The sequence below is a fragment of the Trachemys scripta genome, chromosome 3, assembly GCF_013100865.1.
Source record: "Trachemys scripta elegans isolate TJP31775 chromosome 3, CAS_Tse_1.0, whole genome shotgun sequence".
In the NCBI taxonomy this organism is placed as follows: Eukaryota; Metazoa; Chordata; order Testudines; family Emydidae; genus Trachemys; species Trachemys scripta.
In genome coordinates this window covers 176790761-176812808 of record NC_048300.1, presented here as the reverse complement: position 1 = coordinate 176812808, position 22048 = coordinate 176790761, and positions in this window count along the sequence as shown.

Sequence of the window (22048 nt, the reverse complement as noted above, 5' to 3'; positions counted from 1 at the left end):
CATACAAACATGACTGTCTCCCCATTCATATGGTCATGGCACTTTCTCCACATCTAAGCTGCAAGGAGTAATTGGGGACTTACTCAGAACCAGAACAATGTTCACAGGACATAGTGGAAAAATGTAATTTACAACTCCCTATCATGTTTGTCTTCTTATAGCAGTGGAAGCAAAGATAGAGGATCCAGTGTTGAAAAGACAAATGGATGGTCTTACCATAGGTCATTTATATTCATCATACAGTCTCCATTTCAAATCACTGATTTTATTTTCAATTACGTTTGTAAGTAAATGTGGCAATACAGGCAGAAAAAACAACCATGAGATATGACTGAAAGGGAAGCAGAAGAAGTGACTTGCAAACAGAGGGAAAATCTTTGTCTGTCTACCATTGCCCCTATTACCATAGTATCTTAAAATCATATAATCATAGAAGATTATGGTTGGAAGAGACATCAGGAGGTCATCTAGTCCAATCCCCTGCTCAAAGCAGGACCAACACCAACTAAATCATCCCAGCCAGGGCTTTGTCAAGCCGGGCCTTAAAAACATCTGAGCATGGAGATTCCACCACCTCCCTAGGTAACCCATTCCAGTGCTTCACCACCCTCCTAGTGAAATAGTGTTTCTTAATATCCAACCTAGACATCCCCCACTGCAACTTGAGACCATTGGTTCTTGTTCTGCCACCACTGAGAAAAGCCAAGCTCTATCCTCTTTGGAACCCCCCTTCAGGTAGTCGAATACTGCTATCAAATCCCCCCTCACTCTTCTCTTCTGCAGACTAAATAAGCCCAGTTCCCTCGGCCACTCCTCATAAGTCATGTGCCCCAGCCCCCTAATCATTTTCATTACCCTCCGCTGGACTTTCTCCAATTTGTCCACATTGTTCTGTAGGGGGGTTCCAAAACTGGATGCAGTATTCCAGATGTGGCCTCACCAGAGCCAAATAGAAGGGAATAATCACTTCCCTCGATCTGCTGGCAAATCTCCCAGGAATGCAGACCAATATGTCGTTAGCCTTCTTGGCAACAAGGACACACTGTTGATTCATATCCAACTTCTTGTCCACTGTAATCCCTAGGTCCTTTTCTGCAGAACTGCCGCTTAGCCGGTCGGTTCCTCGTCTGTAGCAGTGCATGGGATTCTTCTGTCCTAAGTGCAGGACTCTGCCCTTGTCCTTGTTGAACCTCAGCAGATTTCTTTTAGCTCAATCCTCCAATTTCTCTAGGTCACTCTGGACCCTATCCCTACCCTCCAGAGTATCTACCTCTCTCCCCAGCTTAGTGTCATCCGCGAGACATCTGTGTCACTGGGAAGTTTGATTATCCCCATTTAACTGAAACACACACAGAGAGTCTAAGTGACTTGCTCAAAATCGTTGAGTAGGAGATTAAACCTAGATAACCTGAATCCCAGGCTAGCACCTAATCACAGGATCATCCCTTCCTCTCTAGTCAAAACCCCTTTGAATATCAGATGTTAGTAGTCAGAATTAGTACAGAAGTTCTCAGTTTTTTGAGTTGTAGCCTACAGAGCTAGCTTTTGCGTTTTATTTTACTTAGCAGTGACACAAGGAACCTACAGGCCTGTATCATGTAAGACATTAGCTTAAGTTGTTAGCATAAAGCGTAAATTAGCATAAGGCTTTGAGGCCTGTGAACTTTGGCGTAGATAAATGGCCAACAGTTACCCTGTGTTTTGGGGAACTGGGAAGAGTGTGTTTAAGTTGCGATTTGTCTAACATGCTATCAGTAACCACAGGAATATTGAACTGATACTAGGCTTGGATATTTCAGGATAGACTGTTGGCAGATGCTTAACCACAAATTTACCCTGGCAACGAATTGATATACATGGTAATAAGCTAACATCATTAGTATGCTAACTGATAGGATAAAAGGCACCCCAATATTATTAGGGTGAGGAAGTTAGATATGGACAAGAGAAGCTGGGCGTTTGAATGAATATTCATGACAACACTAGGCCCTATGATAGGCAGACCACATGTAAAGGACATTGTCATCGGCTGATCTGGATCTGGACCATCGGACTCATCTGGATGCCACAGACAGAGCAGGGTCTTTGTCTCTCACCACCAGATCCCCAAGGAAGGATGTGAGTATGTGCCTATATGTGAAAAATGGTACAAGATATCACTGTAACTCTGTATTTTTGGTATATTTTATATGGTTTCGAGGTTGTGTCTTCACTAATTGTGGTAATAAATTGCTTAGAGTTTTGCTTTGCCCTTAGTGTGAGCGTCTTCGTTGTGCATACCAGGATTCCCAACCAGATATTGAAATAAAAAACCTTGATTCCGTTGTACCTGATTCTGGGGCTAGAACCCTACAATTCCCCAGCTCTTTAAATCAGTATTAATTGGAAATCAGTAATCACTAACCACTAAAGAAATCAGGCTACAAAGTCTGTGCAATCATTTTTTTTCTTTATATGTATGTAAAGCTGGAGTAAAGAAAATACTGTGAGAGTTTGTGTGAGAGAGAGAGACTATAAAATACAATTGCTGTGGATGAACAAAAATATATGTAATCCCCATTCAAAAATGTGGATAACCTGTGACTTTCATTTTTCTTTTTCTTTTTTAATTTTTCTTGTTATTGCTATCTATAGCAATAATAAAAATCAGAATTAAATGCAATTGAAAAGGAGGTTGCCCATCTTCTTTTATAGAAAAGGATCTGGATCTGGACCATCAGACTCATCTGGATGCCACAAACGGGAGCAGAGTCTATGTCTCTCATGACCAGATCCCCGAGGAAGGCTGTAAGTATATAGCTATATGTGAGGAAAGGTACAAGGAGCAGTTCTGGTGGAGACCAGTTCCATAGAGATTCCCCTCCCATATTCCACACTTGGCAACTTCTCAAGCATCTGCTGAAGACCTGGCCTGTCTGGAAATAGGCTTTGAATTCACTCACCATCTTGGCATCAGGTCCCTGGTGACATGGATCCATTGGAGCCATGCTTCCAGAGACTCACCCTGGCTACAGCTCCCTCCCCACCCCCGATACCTAGCTGTTTTTATTTTTTCCAGAGAATCTTTATAGTGCTGTAGGGATTGCAGTGTGTGTTGCCTTCATATCTTTACCCCAACCCACCCTCTCCTGGCCTCAGACCCTACCTTATGATACAGAAGTGGTGAAAGTTGGTGCCATAGATGCAACTAAACCCATTCTTTTTTGGATGTGGGAAATCCATACAAAGAGTCTTCTCAGCAAAGGTCTGTAAGAGACCAATCCTAGAATGTGGAAACTGCTAAGCTTTTCAGTGATTTACTACAAAACTGAAATACATTTTTCCATGAGGAAAAAAATTGTCTGAAAAGCAAGCAGCATGCATGGTTATAAACCCCCACCGAAGAGACCTAACAAACTTACTAAGAAAGATGCAGTGTACGTCAGTCCAGCACTTATGACCAAAGCTGCTAGAAGGGACCATGGAATATGGAGATGACCAGCACGCTCTCCTAAGCTTCTTGCACTGTATATTGAAACTGACACCCTTCCTTTATGCTGCTTAGACACCACAGAAACTTATAAATTTCCCTCCCCGAGGAGCAGATTTTGCCCATAGCAAATTGCTGCTAATCAAAACAACATGAATGTGCTGTCAGTTTTTGGTAATAACTCATCTTTTATGTTCCAGAATAGCTTGCAAAGAGACAGATTATATAAAAGGGGAAGTTGATTGAGAATGGGATAGCAGGTAGTCACCTCATCAGCATTGTTTCTACATGCCATGGAGGGTTCTTTGGCAGAAGAAGTGGGGAGACTAGGTGGAAGGGCTGGAGACTAGCTGGGCAGGGAAGGAAGGATGCACATTGTCCTCTCTTTAGTCTCAGAGCTTACATGGGAAAGCCTGGTGCTATATTTTCCACATAGCTTCCTGTATGGTGAGAACACTTCTTTGTGGACACAAGTAGCTGCAGGGGTTCTACAGACAGTGCAGCAGCAAGGGATATCTTCACAGACAACCCTGGCAGACAGTAGATTCCTCAAGGAAGAAACTCCACAAGGGGAACTTCCCCCTGAGTCTTTACCTGTTGGTTGTAGCACAGAAGCAGTAATTTGGCCCACAGAATGTTATTCCTCCCAAACTTCTCCAAACCACAGCCTATGCATTTGGCTTTGCAGGCATCCTTTGGCTTTTGAAAGTGTGGAACCATGTTTTGGGTTCAAGCTGATTTGGTAGCATTATAAACAGGAGATTTGGCATAAAATTGGGACAGGAGGCAGGTTTGGTAGCAAGCTGATGCATTGTTTGTGAGCTGAAAAATGAAAGCCATATGGCCCTTGGTGAGCCAAAAAATAAACCACAGTTCAAGAACATCAGCATGACAAACACCAGCATGAAAATCCCAAAGTTTGTAAGTTATCAGTTAAGTACAATGTATATTCCCATTAGTTTACAGTTGAGTCAGTTAATAAAGGTCTAAAAGTCAGACTAAAGGCACTAGAAACATCCTTAACTCTGACTTTCCTATGATTTATTGATGAGATGCCAAACAATATAGGCATATATATATATATATATATAACTATATTATTGGGTGTTATCTCGGTTCTACCAACAAGGTGGTTTGAGGAGGTGTTCCAGTGCAACATTCTGTGTGGGACTCTCTGATGTTTTTCTGTAATATTGAGATTTTTTTTATTCATAAAGTAAGTGCTGGAAAGTATGTACATGGAACATGCTGCAGATATCAGAATATTAATACATTGTAGTTAATGAGTTTCATTTAAAGTTCCATTTAGTAGATAATTTGCTAACTGCAATTATGGATTTAAAACAATAAGCTTTCAGTGGGAGGAGCTGTTCTGGAAAAAATAATAAAAACTGACAGGTTGTTAAGCAGCACTAAAAGCTGTAATGGTTTTCAACCTCTCCTACATGTTCCTATGTATTTACCCAGCTACCTATTATTTTTTTATTTGAACACCAGTACTGCTATGTTACAAATGTGCTAGACAGCCAATTATTTCTCTTCAGGGGAGAGGGGGAAATCTCCATTCCTGCTCCCTAGAACTATCGCAACCATTCCCACAGCACGGATGTAATGAATTTGGATAGTTCTGCAGTTGCCATTCAGCAGTACATTTCCAGCCTTGTCCTGGAAGTCTGTTTGCATTTGGCTACCTAGATGAGACTGAATGAGCAAACAGCTGATTTGCAGTGGTTTTAAAAATATATGTTAATATAAGAAGTCAGGCAGTGGAAATCCAGGGACTATAACTATGACGGTCATATAGCGGATATGCAGAAGTTCCAGAAAATGTTACTTAAGACTATAGCACCACTGCAGATGAGCAGTTTTATAGCCTCCCTGGACAGCAGTGATGTAGAGTGAAAAAAACACTGTAACTAAAAATGAAATGTGATACTTTGCAAAATGTAAAGAGGTATATATTAGTTCCTGCAGGCACCCAAGGCAGCTGCTTCTGAATCAAACTCTGCTTTTGTTCCCCCCACATAAGAACTTTTTTACCTTTTAATTTAATTAAAATCTCTTCCAAGGAGTTTCTTTTGAACATCCTGGAGCTGCCAATCGTGATACTAGGCAAAGTTTGACAGGCCACACTTTGCTCTCATCTACACACCTGCTCACCTTCAGTGACATCACTAGGAATGTACAGAGTATAAACCACTGGAGAATTTGCCTAGACATGATTAGTAAATGTTGCTTATGGCCTTATTAACCCTTTAAAGTGTCAGTGTAAAAGGGTAATTATATGTATATTGAAAGAGCATGTGCTGCATATCTAAAACTGGCCAAATTAATCCCTCTGTAGCTAACAGCTTTTAAAATTGTAACAATTATATTTATGACAGGAAAAGTTTAAATAAAATATAGATTTAATCAACTTCAAGCGTTCTTTGAAACACATGATTGGGATGATTGTTTTGGGCTACCTGGCAAAAATATAGCTGTTGGAAAATTTTACCAAGAAAAAACAACAACATTCAAATGGAGACTTTCAAAGGGTATGTTGGGACTAAAAGAGAGAGTGAGGCTCTGATAAACACTTACATTATTGCAGAAAATTCATGTTTACCACATTCAAACATACACCACCACTGTGAATTCTTTAGATAATACGTTGAACATAACATCCCTGCAATAACAGTAAGTGCTGGAGTCAATTGACAATAACCCCTTCTACATGACAGGGGTAGTATCTCTACCCCAACTCCTGTCTGGCCAGCATTCTGGTGTTTTACACCTTTATTATAGTAACAGTTACATTCAGTACAAGAACTAAAATTGCTTATTGTAGTGGGGTAGACTGCCCCATTCCCTGAAAGTGTGGGCTGCAGCAGGCCAGTGCACCTGTGCAGATGGGCAGCCAATTAGAGAAGGACTTATTGGGAGCCAATCAGAGCCCAGATTGGAGGCAGCCAATCAGGGCCAGGTTCAGCCCTATAAAAAGGCTGCTCAGGCCTTCAACAGGGGAAGGTTAGTCTCCAGAGGTAGGAGCCTAGCACTGTGGACAGCGAAGTGCTGGCCAGGCTCGGGGAGCAAATGGGAGCTCTAGGCCCTGAAGGGGAGGGCCTAGTGTATGCAAGGGGTCATAGGGGAAGCGGACAGATGAGGGGAGAGAAGGAGGACAGCGAGGCTGCTGCCAGAAGGTCTCTAGGCCGGGACCCAGAGTTGAGGGCAGGCCTGGGTCTCCCCCTTTCCCCCCTTCCCACCTTGCAGTACACCCAGCCATCAGCCATAGGTAGCGGCCATCATAGACTACGCCAGATCCCTGACAAGAGGGATTAGACTTTGGGGTGTGTGGTTGGACATGGTTGCTGGGGCGTAGAGAGACTGTTGATCCCCTGCCCCCGGAAGGGGGCGAGGATGGACTAAGGGCACTGCCGGAGGGCAGTGGCTCGAAAAGGATGCCGCGAACTGGTGAGCGACGCGGGCTCAGATGCCAACCGAGGGCAAGATGACAGATGGGACACCACCAGGAGGGGGCGCTCCACTGGACAGGGCTAATTCCTGGAGACAACCAGCAGGAGGCACTGCGGTGGTGAGTCCCAACTCTGTCACAATTATGTTTAAGGGTTTTCAAACAGTCACCACTGACTCCATTGAAGTCAATGGGCACAGCTCCCATTTAATTAAATTGAGCAAGAGTCAGTTCTTGATCTGAGATGATGAGTCTAATGCCACGCCCACTGAAATAAATGGCTACCAGGCCCTATTGTGGAGTTGCCAGAGGCAACTTTACCTGTGAAGTCTCAACCACACTTCCATGCTAAGCCCCTCTAACATTGGGTATTTGAGTTGGGCATGAAGAATTCTCAGAGAATTTGGGAATTGCCAAGTTTATGGACATTTATAGGTTACTTAATCAAAAATTGTTTGGGTTTTAAAATTTTACTCTGATGTTTTCAGGCCCCCATATTCTGAATAATATGAACTTTTTCAGAAACCACACTGTACACGGGTATGGGCCTTTACACACTTGCAATAGGGTGAATCTCATGGGTGTGAGGCATTTTCTAAGACAGAATTGTTGGGGTATCTTTGTTCTTATGGATTGGAGCCATAGAGTGGGAAAGGTTTGGGTAGAAAACCCATTTTCATTAGCCTGGAAAGTGTTATGTATGTTTGCTTTTAGTCACTGTAATTCTGGAATACTACAGAATTTCTCCAGGATCAGAGTCTTGGAATATGTGAAGAGCGGCTAAAGTGCAGAAACCAAGGGATGGAGGAAGGTAGAGACTGAGATATCCTGGGGAACAGAGAGAGGAATGGCACTAAATGGGGATGAACACAAGAACAACTTGGGTGTTGTGTTCTTTATATGTTCATTTATGTTAAAGTATTCCAAATGCATTATAGTTTTCATTCTAGGTGGTGGGAGTGCATCATATTTCATTTTACCATCAAACTTGCCTGTTATTCATTTCACAAAAAAATAAAGCTTTTGAAACAACATCAGGCTGACAATCGCGTACAGTGATCACCATGAAAAAGTCATCATTACCAACCGATACCACACTGCTGTGCACAGTTATTTTCCCATTCTAAATAAAGGGGTATATCCGATACCATGGGTGTTAACTATTGGGGAGTGGACACTTTTAAATAGTGTCCACTGTGTTCTCCTGATCTAATTTCTTTCACTATGTTTTAAATAAATGCATTAGAGTTTGGCACAATGTAGACAGACATGGTAAGTCTACAATTATTTCAATAGTGTAAACACCAAGAAGGGAGAACAATTATTCTATCCTACTGCCTTATTCATGTAAATAGTCCTATTGACTATGTATGAGTGTAGCAAACACGATATGGTTCCCATAATAAAAGAGAATAGAACTAGGATTACATTAAGAAAGGGAAAATGCCTTTTGCATCACATATTCAAAAACAATATTCTCCCACCCTCACACAGCACTTGGGAGTTGACAAGTATTTAGGAGGAAATTACAATTGTTTCCTTTTTTAAAATGTATGCAATTATTTTTTTAGAAATAAAATTTTGGGATTCAACAATGTAGGAGAGAGAAAATTAATACACAAATGTGCATGAATCCAGCACAGAGGAGCAAAAGCAGAACAAATCAGAGGCAAATAGAAAGCGTAATGATATTGAGCTAGAAGCAGAATATAAAGCATTCTGTTTTAATGCAGGCACAGACTGCAGGGACCAACTTTCACCTGCCCCAGTGCAAATGGTGTAGACTCCAACACTCAGGTAGGTTACCCAGAGGACCCCGGCTACACTCCCTTTGCCCCACAGTTCATCAGCCAGCACCAGATCATAATCAGGACTGAAAAGGGATGGGGCATAAGGGGTCTGGTAATTTCTGGCTCCATACCCCCAACTTCAGCTTGGAATTCTGTCACTTTTGGACAACCCCCTAAACATGGAGAAAGATTTCTTTTCTTGCACTCTGGGCCTTGTTCTCTTTCAGCCAGTGGTTGCAACAATTTTAAACGTAGGGCTTGTCTTCACTACAGCACTAAATGGGCGCCACTGCAATCAATGCAGTGGTGTCGCTTTAGCGGGTCTTTTGAAGATACACTACGTCAATGGGAGAGCACTCTCCCGTTGACTTCAGTACTATGCAAACAGAGTGACAAAGTCCCTGCTCCCAAATTGTTTAATGGACAAGAAATTCAGAAATTAAGAGAATTATTTTCATCCTTGATAAATTATTGATCCATGTGTATTCTAATCAAATTCTATTGTGTTCAAATACTGAAAAGCCTGAGAAACAGAGCAACATACAAAAAATATACACAAGAACCAAGGGGACTGATTCTCTGCTCTTTCATATGTTTGATGCCATTGGAGTTATGCCTGCATATGATATCAATTAAGTAAAACATTGAAGCATATACTTAAGTCCATCCCTGTTCAGCAGAGCACTTATGCAGCTGCTTATGTTCTACTGAATCCAATAGGATTTGCACATATCATGTGCTAAAGTACTTTGCTGAATAGGGATAAGCTTCTGAATTGGGGACAAAACCAATATATTGGCGTGGAGAATCACCCAGTGTTTTTTCTCTGCATTTTAATAGAATATATGATTTACTGCATAGCAACAAAAATCCCTATTGGTCAAGAATATGCTCATAATATATAAATAAATGTATATATTATATATAAATAAATATATATTTAGTAAATAATATATTGCAGCAATGATTTACTGTGAATATATTTCAAGGTACTAGAGATTATCATGTAGATTGAATATATATCACGCACACTAAATGCCAAGAAAATATCTTTAATTAAACCTTTCCAGTTGCTTCATATTTGTAAATATATATTATGTTAAGTGACCTACCTTGTCTTCTGGTGTCACTGCTGTAGGATGGCACAAGTGTCTCATTATTAAACATTTATATTCTGGTAGTCCCTAGAGGCCAGGAACCCATTGTGCTAGGTGCTGTATAAACATATAGAAAATAACAGTCCTTGCCCAAGAGAGCTTAGAATATATAAATTAAGCAATCATTTTAACAAACTACTTATTTGGAATCATCTGAATTGATTCACCACCTTCTATTATGGAAAAGATTAGAGACCAGTTACCCTGATTGACTAGCCTTAGAATGTGTGCTTGTATAATGACCACTGACATGGAACTGCTTACTGTTAAGGTCAAAAGACTTTGCAAGTTGTGATAGTGACACCCTTAGACAAAGGCACCTACTTTTGCCCAGGCCTGCCCCCACTCCACCCCTTTCCCCAAGGGCCCATCCTCACCCCACATCTTCCCACCCTGTTCTGCCCTCTACTGAGAATGCCCCGCCCTCTCGCCTCCCTCTGCAGTGCCTCCTGCATGTCACAGAACAGCTGACCCGTGGCAGGTAGGAGGTGCTGGGGAGGAGCAGGATATGCTAATTAGTGGGACCGCCAGCGGGCAGGAGGCGCTGTTGGGGGGAGGACAAGGCACTGATAGGGAGGCTGCTAGTGGGTGCTAAGCTGAGCACCTATGGAGTCAGTGCCTATGCCCATAGAGCTTCTTATGCAGGCTCCACAAAGTAAGCAAAATTCAGCTGTTGAAGTTATATATGGCAAGTATAATACCCGGTCTCAGAAACTTTCATCACACCAGAATAGTTCAATTTAGGATACACAGTGCTAACAAGTCTTTGCAATACTTTGCCTTTCTCCCTTGATAGTGAGGTGTATCAGACTGGATGCAGGAAGTGAACAATAGTCTATTTACTTATTTACAAATGGATTCATTGTGTCAAAAATTAAATCTGACACTTCTTGCATTGGGACATAATATATGTAAATTCACTCAACATGAATTTTTATTAGAGGTATTATTATATTATAGGTATTAGAACAAGGTTTTGTGCTATATTAATATGGTTTAATTGGCCCATTTTACTGGATGTGTTCTTTGTTCATATAGATAATATAAAAAAATCAGAAAAATAAACAACCTAGGGAAATATGCCTTGCAGTGATAGACTCAAGGGGCTCATTTATTTAAGCTTAACAAAGAGAAGGTTAAAGGGTAACTTGGTCACAATCTAAGTACCTACATGGGAATATGACAATGGGTTCTTCAGCCTAACAGTCAAAGATCCAATGGCTGGAAGTTGAAGCTAGACAAATTCTGACTGGAAATAAGGTGCACATTTTTAACAGTGAGGATAATTAACCATTGGAACAACTTACCAAGGGGTTGTGGTGGATGCTCTATCACTGGCAAATTTAAAATCAAGTTTCAATGTTTTTCTAAAGATATGCTCTAGTTCAAATTGGAATTAATACAGATAAATGTTATACAGGAGGTCAGACTAGATGATCACAATGGTCCATATAGGCCTTATAATTAAGGCTACAATTTAGTCATGGGCATTTTTAGTAAAAGTACGCAGGTCACGGGCAATAAACAAAAAGTCATGGCCTGTGACTTGTCCATGACTTGTACTATAAATAGCCCTGACTAAATCTTGGGTGCGCTGGTGGGCTCCAGGGTACTGCAAGTGCGCTGGGTTAGAAGAAGTGGCAGGATCCAGGCTTCCCAATCCTCCCAAATGTGGGAGCGTAGCCATCCTTTCCCAAGCAAAGGGGTAAATGTACATCCCTGCATCTCCTGGCAGTATTCTACCAGCTTGAGACACAGTTCTTCCTGGAAATAGCCTGGGATGTTGCACTCCCACATTGCTCCAGGCTACAATACCTTCAAGGCACAAACAAGGCCTGTAAGCATTCATAATATAAGGGGGATGGTATTAATATATATTTTAAAATTCATTATATATTTTGTGTTACTATTTCAAGAACTAGAAAGAAAGAACAAGATTTTCACTGCAATTCTTCCATTTCAACCATGCCCACCACCTTTTATAGCACTTTGGGGGCTAAATTCTCATTTTGTATGGTATATTCCTCTGTAAATCTGCAGAAGAAACCCAGCTGTTGGATGTATGGACTTAAAGCCTAATTACAGCAAACTACATCCAACTCTGCTGCAGTTTTACAGCACATTGATGAATTTCAACGGCAGGAGACACTTCTTGTGTGTGGAGTTTAATATCAGCTGAGTTGCAGTCTTGCACGACTATTCTCCTGGGGCCTCTTCTCAGCAGAAATACAGTTGTTATAACAAGTAACACATCTACTATATTTCAGCTGTGCAATGCACAATAGCTGCATATGTGAAATTACTAATGCATCATTATCTACTTATGTTTTTTTTTCCCTTTCTAAAAAAAAAAAGGTTGAGTACCTTATAGCAAGAAGCACCACTGAAGAAATCAGGGACAATGAATGAAAGTTTTTGGCAAAATTGGCAGCAGGATTCTAGTTAACACAAGTGAATTCATGTGTCTCTAAGAGACTTGTAGAATTTTCATTAATTTCAGAATCTTTTTGAGCATACAGAGTATGGATTTTTAAGAGAACCATTTAGAGTTAAACATTGAATAGCTACAAAAATGCAGCCTCCTATTCTGATCATGTCCAGATGATCCAAACCCAACTTTCATACAAATTTCCCCAGCCTTAATTTTCTTATGAGCTTCAGCCTCCTGCGTTTCCAGACTTGTTCCTGGAATTTGGTCTGAATTTCTTTTTCCTAAACAGAATGAGTTAATGGTACATAGCACTTCCTTGCCCACCCATATATATTTCCAAAATTACCCATCATTTGTATTTCTTTGTATTTAAAAATGAGGTGATAAAATCTTATGAAGATGCGTAGGTGTCCTGACAATTACTCTTTCAAGAACATAATGACCATACAGCACCATTTAAAAAAAAAAGCACATGAACTCAGTAATGTGGTTGGGCTGTGTTAAACAATCAAATGGTAATAAATTAACTCAGCCCTCTAGTAAATCGAAGCAACAAAAAAACTCCTTTCCACCTCTCATTACCTTCAGAAAAATACCCTCAACCTTTCTCCAAAACCCTATAAAATTAATTTTATGAGTGTGAGTCATTACTGAGAGTTTTAATGTTGTGGGAAGCACAGCCTGCATAGAATTATAGAACTGGAAGTGACCTCAAGAGGTCATCTAGCTCAGTACCCTGCAGTCATAGCAGGACTAAGTATTAACTAGACATTCCCTGATGGGTATTTGTCTAACCTGCTCTTAAAAATGTCCAATGATGGAGATTCCACAACCTCTCTGGACAATTTATTCCAGTGCTTAAGTACCCTGACAGTGAGGATTTTTTTTTTTTTTGGCTAATGTTCAACCTAAGCCACCCCAGGTGCAATTTAAGTTAATTGCTTTCAGAGGTTAATGAGAATTTTTCTCCCTCCTCCTTATAACAACCTTTTATGTACTGGAAAACTGTTATCATGTCCACCCTCAGTCTTCTCTTCTACAGACAAAAATAACTAATATTTTTAGCCTTTCCTCATAGGTCATGTTTTCTAGACCTTTAATCACTTTTGTTGCTCTTCTCTGGACTTTCTTCAATTTGTCCACATCTTTCCTGAAATGTGGCAACCAGAACTAGACACAATACTCCAGCTGAGGCCTAATGAGCACAGAGTAGAGTGGAAGAATTACTTCTTCTGTCTTGCTTACAAAACTCCTACTAATGCATCCTAGAATGATGTTTGATTTTTTGCAACAGTCTTACACTGTTGACTCATATTTAGCTTGTGATCCACTGTGACGCCCCATATCCCTTTCTGCAGTACTCTTGCCTAGGCAGTCATTTCCCAAGTTGTATGTGTGCAACTGATTGTTTCTTCAAAGTGAAGTACTTTGCACATGGTAACCAATCACCTTTTACCAAATGGAGGGTCGAAGACTTGAAATGACTCTGTGCTTTATACTTCTTGAGAGAAAAGCCAGCATCTAAAAATCAGCCTCTAGAACAAGTGAAAAATGTATAGGAAATATTGGAACCAATTCACTTCTAGACAATGAGAGCTATTGTAATAATTGGGAGCCAGCATGCCTAATTTAATTGTTAGCCTCATTGCTAAAGGGTGGGTAAACGTTCATGAATTGTTACATTCATCTGTTATAGAAAATTGCTTAAGAACAAATAATGAAGATAGAAAGACTGCATTATTTTAAATAGTAAGGGTTTACTGATACCACTCAGGGACTCTGTTAAGCTTATGACTGGAAAACAAGAGAAGACAACCAGAAATGAATAAACAAAAACTGGTGAAGGAGACAGACCTGACCAGTCTAACCAGATGATGTCCTTGACTGGGGAGGTGAGCCAGGATCCAGAGCAACCCAACCTGCCAGCCTAAAGCATCTATCCCTGACTGTACAGACACCCGCATCCTGAGAACATCAGCAAAAGCTGCATTTCCCCCATTTTTACTATGCTATCTCTTCTCTCCCTTTGTGTTTTCCTGTTTTGTCTAAAGCAGGAAAGTGGCTATCATTCCCAACTCAGAATTGAAATACAGAACTAATCTTTTCTTCCCCACCCAGAAGGATTGTGACTGAATAAGAGATTTGAACAAATATTCACTGTATCCAAAAGGATTTTGATTATGTATGTTTTGCATAATCATTTCAATTTCAGTTTCAATTCTCTTTGCCTCATTTTGATTCCTTTCCTTTTGTCTGTTTCAATCAATAAACATCTAATCTTTAACATGACTTCTCTAATCTGTTTGGAACTAAGCTGACTGAGGTCTCTGTATACCAAATCCCAAACCTTATTTAAAACTGTTTAATATTTGATAGTTTCAGGCTCATGTTAATAACTCTGGGTCCATTTATTCTACCTAAATTAATACAACAAACCTTAATGATGGCAAGGCCTCCTAGAAAGTCAGTATAGTGGAGGAAGGCAGCCAGAGGAAGGATGGTCTAGACAAGAAAAAAGACTCTGTAGTGCTTCAGGTACTAGCCTAGACATGGGAGATCTAAGTTCAATTTCCTGCTCCTCCATGGACTTTCAGTGTGACCTTTTACACGTCACTTTGCCTCTCTGAACCTCAATTCCCAATCTGTAAAATGGGGATAATAAAAATGCCTCCCTACCTCACAAGGGTGTTGTGAGGATACATGCGTTAAAGATTATGAAGCACTTTGAGTTTCTCCTGAGGAAAAGTGCTGTATAAGAAATAGGTGGCTTTTGATTATTATTGTGTTCTTATATGGCCCTTATCGTCATAGTGTCCAAGTACTCAATATTCATTTTCTGAGCAGCTCTATACACGGGTCACACTGGATTCTCTCAGTCACACTGCTGGAAAACCAGAGTGACCCTGCTGGGAGAGAACAGGATATAGCAATATTCTCATTGATATTTTTTGTGAGTAACTCCTAATGTAAAGTTGCTTTTTATTTAAAATCTTCTTATAGCAAGCCTGCACACTTTTATATAGCTTAGTAAACTTATACTGAGGAGTATTCGTGATCTGTGCCACTACTCACATACATAGTTACATTCATGAATGTTTGCCAGATCAGGACCTATGTCCTAACTGGCAAGGGTCAGATTTTTTTTTCCCCTCAGATCCTGTGAATTCAAAGGGTATATCTACACATCAGTTAAGAGAGCGCTTCCCAACTCAGGTAGACAGACGTGCTAGCTCTGCACACTAAAAATAGCAGTGTAGCTGAAGTGGCACGGGTTGATGCTTGAGCTAGCCAAGCAAGTACAAACCTGCCCAACTCCTGGGTATGTACTTAGGTGGCAAACCCAAGCCTCTGTGGCCATGCTGCTGTTTTTAGTGCAGAAGGTAGTGCATGTCTGTCTAGCTGGGCTGGGAAGCATGCTCCCAACTGCTGTGAAGACATACCCTAGTTTAGAATCAGTAAAAATATTTTTATCTCGCATGGTTTCAGAAAATATCTGCCACACCCAGTAGCTTTACCCTTGGATTCTCAAAAATGTTGTCTTTGCACTCGGGGCAGTCTAATTACCAATAGTAAGGATGGAGGAGAGAAATGGTACTGAAGTATAAAAACAAATTTTCTAGGAATGTAATTACTAAAATGTTATAATTTATTCATAGATAAATTATATAATACACTGTTTACAGCACTGTATAAATATGTGGTGATATTTACAGTACATCTATAATATAATACACCTATGATATGTAGTGCTGAGGTAAGACAATGTGAGAAGAAAATGGAAGAAAAGCAGGGGAGGAGACAGGGATCAGAATTTGGTTAGGCAGGCCAGGATTCAGAGTGAGCAATGACTTATTCCAAATGAGAGCAGGAATAAATTACACTATCCATTGCCTCTGGATATCATGTATGAGGACCACATGAGTTGCAGGAGTTCATCCATTTTACTACCACATACTGTCTGTGCTCAACCATATATTGAAACAGGTTTGAGGTGTTTTTTAAGGAAAATACTACCATAAAGCAGTAGAGATCTGACTCTGGTTTTCACTAAAGACACATCCTTTAGTCTTAAAATATGATACTATATTTGAGAGGTGATGCACACACCTATGAGGACAGCAATTTATCAGAAAGAGAGATATGGTGGCTAGAAATGCAGGTAACCATCGGAGATTCATGCTCAGCAAATTTAAAAACATAGATCATTGGAAGAATAGTCACAAATATAGGGAGGGAGAGACAAGAAATGAAGAGGGGAGACACCAGTTTGATTAGGTATGAGCTTCCAAAATGATACAGCAAAAACAACAAATGGCCAGTGCTGTTTTGGATTATACATGCAAAGGGATCATGCCATGCAGCAAGGTGGTTTCAGCTCCTCTCTATACTGCAGTGATGAGAATACATCTAGAATATCATGTTCCATTATGAATACCCTAGAGTTAAAGGAACTAAATAGGCATGGATTGGCTGGAAGAATTCCACTGAGTTCAGTGAAGTTACCCTGTGACTCAATATGGCCCACTGATAGTCTACGAATATTTGAAAGGTATAAGCACTAAGGAGAGATGTATTTAGGATGGTATCAGAGGATTCTGCTATTAATCATTGGATTAAAGAAAAGGAACATTCAGGTTCAGTATAAAACCATTAACAATAAAGTGTATTAGACCTCTTGAAAGTGTCTCTCTTAAAATTCTTTAAAACTAGACTGGATGAGCACTAGTAAATGAACTGTAGGGAACAATCCTTCATTGGCAGGTGGTTGGGTTATACAACCTAATGAGAGCTGCTCAAGTTTTTCTATCCAAATATTTTTTCCATGAAATCTTTGGCCAAAATGTTTTTGGTTTACCATTTCTTTGGCGTTGATAAACAAATTCTGAGAAGTTTTATTTTGGTAAAGATTTTTTTAAAATAGTACAAAAACTTGGCATTTTTCACCCAACTCTAATTAATCTTCCCTATTTATACAATAGATTCTGTAATTATAGAAGTAACAGAACCAAAGGGGATCATTCCACAATCAATATGCAAGAGATGAGAGGCTAAAGATAACTTCCATAAGTGTTATCCAATATAAATCCCTTCTACATGAAGGAGAGGAAACTTCTTCAAAAAGTTATGATGTCAAAGAAAAAAAATCCCCAGGGGCCAAATCCATCCCTGGTATAATTCCATTTAACACAGGTTGAAGTTTGGCCCCATATGTACAGTTTGTAGTTCAAGAAGATCCAGACACTTGACAAAATGTAGGGTGACCAGAGAGCAAGTGTGAAAAATTGGGACAGGGGTGGGAGGTAATAGGTGCCTATATAAGAAAAAGCTCCAAATATCGGGACTGTCCCTATAAAATCAGGACATCTGGTCACCCTAACAAAATGTGATGTTCTTTACTACTGCATTTTAAATGAATACTCTACAAAGCTTTCAGGGGTAAAAGTATGTGGGAGAACAAGACTACCTTTTCCTCCCAGTATTCACTATTCATTTTGTTGTCTATTTTTGTTTCAGTGCAAACCATTCTCCCTTTTATCATGTCTAACAGTATGTCAAGTGATATATCTATTTGTTTAAAAAATAACTCAAAAATAAGAATTCCAATCTTTTACACTGTGCTAGCACATTGTGAGCAAAGAAGCAGAAGCAGGCAATGAGCCGGTACATCTCTACTAAATAAGCACTTAATTCACAAATAAAATATTACTTCTGCCAGTTATTTTACTTATAATAGTTGCCTCCAGCAACAGTTGTTTCCAGCAGAACTTTGGTAGTGAGACATTCTAGAATTTGATATGGAACAAATTAAATGTAGTTTCAGATGATTAAACCTGGCTTTTTATGTGCTGCATATACCAAAAAAAAAAAAAAAGGCCCTTATAATTCATCTAAAACACAATCTAACTGCCATTAATCTTGTATCACAAGATAATAAGCAGATCCACTATGAATGCTGGGTGAGTTAGAGGCTTAGAAGGAAACTGTAATAGGTGTGATGACATGCATACAAAATCATTTGTGAGGAAAATTTTTATAAGATACGGCAGCAATGAAATGGCAAGATAAAAGAGAAAGAAAGAAGCAACATTAGTATGGGATGATTAATGATGCTACTATAAGAGCATGTCAACAGCATACGATTATCACCTGAAATTCAAATAAAAGTAGGGTGGCAGGAGAGGAGCTCTCGATAGCATCATTTGATGGGAAGTAAGAACGTCCAATATAGAGTAAATTATTGAAGTATAAACATGTTAATTAGTTAATTACTATATATAAATCATATTAGAGATGTATCTTGGCAGATGCAGGTGCTTATCTTCCCAAAGAAAAAGTTTTTCTGCTTTCAGGCTAGAGTTTGGATGGCTCAGGATATTAGGCAAGGAACATTTAACCTTTATATCACTTTTTAATCCAGCCCAGCTCTGTAATGATGTACCTTTTCTTGACTGTCCCAAGGTTGTCAGTCTGACACCTCATGAACATTAGCTTACTTGAAAATAATACTAGAATTGAATAGGGAAAACTAAAGGTGAAAGGAAAGGTTCAGGGAACACATGGGTATTGCTAGGGTAACCATCCATCTCTACAGGAATAAGGCAATCCAGGGTGGGTTGTGACGTGTTGATTTTTGTTAGAATTCCAAAGCAAAGACAATACATTTTCAAAATAATAAATAACTCTGGTTCAGCTAAAACCTTCAAAGTTTGAGGTCAAATGTAGTAATTGTATTATATAGGCCTATCACTGTTATCAATATATTTTTTACTCTTAGTTTTACAATAATTGTAAGGGGGTCCCAAACATTTTTTACTTCAAGTAAAGAGTTGCCAAACTGAAGAAGCTGAAGAGCACTGGGGTAGCATTTCATTCACACTGATAGAGCAAACTGCCCTTCTTTATAGTCATATAGGCTACATCTATACTTGCATGCTTTCCTGGATACTTGTCTCTGTACTACTTGCATATGTATCCCATACCCACACCGAGGGTCCACATATGCTGTACTGGGAAGGGGTATATACTATGCACTGGCATATACTCATGTCCACACTGCCCTTTCTCAGTACATGATGGTAGCACTACCATTTCAGGGGTAGTTTCCCAGAGTACTGTGCATTACAAGAGAGACTCTGGGAACCATCTTCCTGCATGCTTCTGGTTCTGTACTCTACCTTCACACATCTGGCAATGGCAGTTCCCTGTTCTCTGTCCCTTCTGCCTAACTGCATTGAAGAAATGGAGCAAGTCCATAATGATGCGATTGTGCTCCTGCTACTGCTGCAGGGCATATGTTCATGTGATGCAGTACTCAATACTGGACAGAATGGATACAGAAAAATTTGAGATGCTGAAGACAGCTGTTCAAGAGGGTGAATGAAAATCCACTGGGTGGATGAAAATCCACATGGAAAAGATGTGTTGAATGCCAGGATCACAATGGAATGCCCATGCATGGACTGTTGTTTCTGGTCCTGGATAACCAGCATGGTGTGTGGGACCACATCATCTTGGTAACCTGGGATAACAATCAATGTCTGCAGGACTTCTGAATTAGGAAGTAGAAATTCATGGAGTTGTATGAGCAGCTTGCACCAACCATCCCGCACCAGACAACTCATTTTCAGAAACCCATTTGTAACCGGGTGCTGGCCTAACAGGCACTGAACCAGCCCCTGTTAGCTCAGAAACTGCTAGCATAGCTCCCTTAAAGGGCAACTGACTGGAGCTGGCAGGGTGTGGCTCATTAAAGGAGCCCGAGAGCAGTCACCTGTGAGCCTGCTGAGAGGAAGGCCTATAAAGCTAGCAGGAAGGAAGTAGGAGGGGGGGAACAGGAAAGTGAGGCGTGAGGGTCTGTTGCTCCCAGCTAGCTGTAAGAGCAAGCTGTTCCCTAAGGGGCTACCTGACTGATATCGTACATCGAGTTGTATACAGATGGTGGTGGGAATAAACACAGGGAAATAAACAGACACTGGGTTGCAAAATAAGAAGTCTCCGGCTAATTTGTACAGTGAGCAAGGAAGTGCTTGTCTACACCATTCCAGTACAGAAGTGGGTGACTGATGCCCTATGGAAGTGGCAACACCTGACATCTACTTGTCACTTGCAAATCAGTTTGGTGTTGGGAAGTCAACTGTTGGGGTCGGGGTTTTATTGATTTGTCAAGCTATTAATGCTGAAATCTACCCAGAGGTGGCTGCCATAACTGAAGTCCCTGAAATTATAGTGGGATTTCAGAGAATGGGGTTTCCAAAACCCATCATGATACGCTTTCAAGGGTTTCACTATACTAGTGTGGTTTCAGGAATTACCCAAGGACATGGCATTTCTGTTCAATAAGCAACAAGTAGTTCAAACACAACATGCTTTTTATTAACACAGAAATACTTATTGCAGTAAGCTAAAAGCACCCCAAATCACACTTACATACAACCAGAGGTGATGCTGAATTGGCAGCATCCCACTTCCGATGGCCAGTCGTCCATGGGTCGTCTGGGGAGAATGATTTGTGAAAGCGGCTCTTGCTAGCAGTTCTCAAGCAGCATCTTCTCTCTCTCTCTCTTTCTCTGTAGTTTCCTTGCTCTTGTTTATCTTTATAGTTAAGACTTTGGATGCACAACAACATTGTGGTTAAGCACTTGCTGCTACACTTGATGTCATGACAAGCTTCCTTACCACAGTCTGCATTTTTCACAAAAATTGTTGCCCCAGCTCGATGTCTATGTGATCTGCTGCTTTCAGTTAATGATGGTAAGGGTTTCAAAATAGTTACTCTTGTTTTCTGCTATCAGCAGCAAGGACCATCAATGGAACACATATCCCAATACTTTGTCCACAAAAATGGTAAGTGAATATGTGAACTGTAATGGTTACTATTCCCTTGTTCTCCAAGGCTTAGTGGACCACTGAGTTAGGTTCATGAACACCAACATTGAACACATGGGTAAGGTTCATGATACTAGTATGCTCAGAAGGTCAGGATTGTATTATGGGCAGTTGGGGAGAAGTGACTTCATTTTGCAGAAACAAAGTGGAGTCCTTCATCAGATGCATGGAGTGGAAAATACAGGAGCAGGTATAAACACTTGGTAAGGCAACTCCCATCCTGTCATGTATTTATACCTGCTCCTGTATTTTTCACTCCATGCATCTGATTAAGTGGGTTCTAGCGCACGACAGCTTCTGCCCAAATAAATTTGTTAGTCTCTAAGGTGCTACAAAGACTCTTCATTGTTTTTGCTAATATAGACTAACATGGCTACCACTCTGAAACCAGAAACAAAGTGTTTCTGTACAGTGTTTTTCTTCCCCCAGTTATTTGGGGGATCCCATGTACCGCTCCTAACTTGGATCATGAAGCTGCACCCTGACACTGCTGACCCAAGAAAAAGCAAATTCAACTGTAGGCTGCGTAGCTACAGGATGGTGATGGAATGTGCCTTTGGGTATCTCAAAGCTATTGGTGATGCCTGAGAACCCATCTGGGTGCCAGTGTAGTCAACACAGTTTGTATTATGGCATGCTGTGCCTTGCATAACATACATGAGGCTAAAGGGGAGCACTTCCAGAGCAAGTGGGCACAGGACAGACCTGCTTTATAGGCAGCTGGATCCCACTTATGTGCACGCTGCTCCTGCTTCCCAGGGAGCAAGGAAAGTTTGTGACGATATTTGCTTGCACACTGAATCAGGGTGGAGCCAGAAGTATTGTGATGCTATGGTGCTGCTGTAAAAGGTCAATAGAACA